The following is a 1,329-nucleotide window of genomic DNA, read 5'->3' on the forward strand; positions in this document are numbered from 1 at the left end:
CACACACACACACACACACACACAAAATCTCATTTCTGTCTGCATATATGTTGATAATACAAGTATATTACTATAAAATAACTATTTTAAAGGCAGATGTCTCTATATCAAGCACGTTAAAAAATGAAGTTTGATTTTGTACTGAGCAGAGGATTACCTGTGATATATTATTTAAATATTATCTTTTTGAATTTAACAACACATCTACTAAATCACCCTTCCAGTGTCAGCTTTTATCACCAAGCATCAACATGCACATTATGAAGGTTTCTACATTTAAAAAGGGCAATTTAGCATTTTTGTTGTAGCTAAAAATACCTGAACATTATAAACCTCAAAACTGATACAAATAAACTGGGCAAACAAAATAAACAGAATCTATGTGAAAACAGTCATTTACATGTCATATTTGATTATTAAATGCATTACACCTTTCATAAAGTCTGGTTCCAATTATAAACAGATTTGCTAATTAAAATCCCCAAATGGCCTTTGTTAAAATGGTTAAAAAATGCAGTATACAGTGTTGGGCACAGTTCCCCAAAACCACTTAATAGTGTTTTTGGGCTTTTGCTATTTTTTAAATTCATTAGTGGATTAGCACTTGCTAAATTTATGTGCTAAATTTGATAGCACTAACTGAGGTCTTTAAATGTTATTGATCAACAGTATTGTTTGCAGTTGAGGGTGAAAGTTGTCATACATTTTGTTCATATGCTTGTCACTTATCTACAAGGTCACATGTGACAAATTCAAGGCCCGCGGACCAAATGTGGCCTGTGGGTGACTCCCATTTGGCTCGCCAAGGGCACTAAGTGACAGGTTTATGCACACAGTAAATATCGTCTCATGCTGACTGAAGAATGTTTCACGCATCAACTGGGTTATAGTACTGCTTTAGAATAAGCTTTTGCTAAAATTTTCAATGCATTAGTGCTTTAGAATTAGGGGACCTAAATATTTCAGTTATTGGTTTAGGGTTAGTGGAACTAATATTTAAATTAGTGCTGACCACTGACGCTATATTATATGGCTGATACAGTGGGTACAAAAGGTATTGAACACGTCACCATTTTTCTCAGTAAATATATTACTAGAGGTGCTAAAGACATGAAATTTTCACCAGATGTCGGTAACAACCCAAGTGATCCATACATACAAAGAAATCAAACCATAAATGTCCAGAAATGAAGTTATTTGTAATCCTGATGCATCTCAGTAATCCAGGTAAAAAAATCAAAGGAAAAAAATTGTATAGGTCCTCTGGACGGGTTCTTCTTTAATGAAACGTTTCGTCTCTCTTCAGACTGAAGAAGTCTCTTGGAAGAG

This window comes from Austrofundulus limnaeus, unplaced genomic scaffold (assembly GCF_001266775.1).
Source record: "Austrofundulus limnaeus strain Quisiro unplaced genomic scaffold, Austrofundulus_limnaeus-1.0 Scaffold218, whole genome shotgun sequence".
Lineage (NCBI taxonomy): Eukaryota > Metazoa > Chordata > Actinopteri > Cyprinodontiformes > Rivulidae > Austrofundulus > Austrofundulus limnaeus.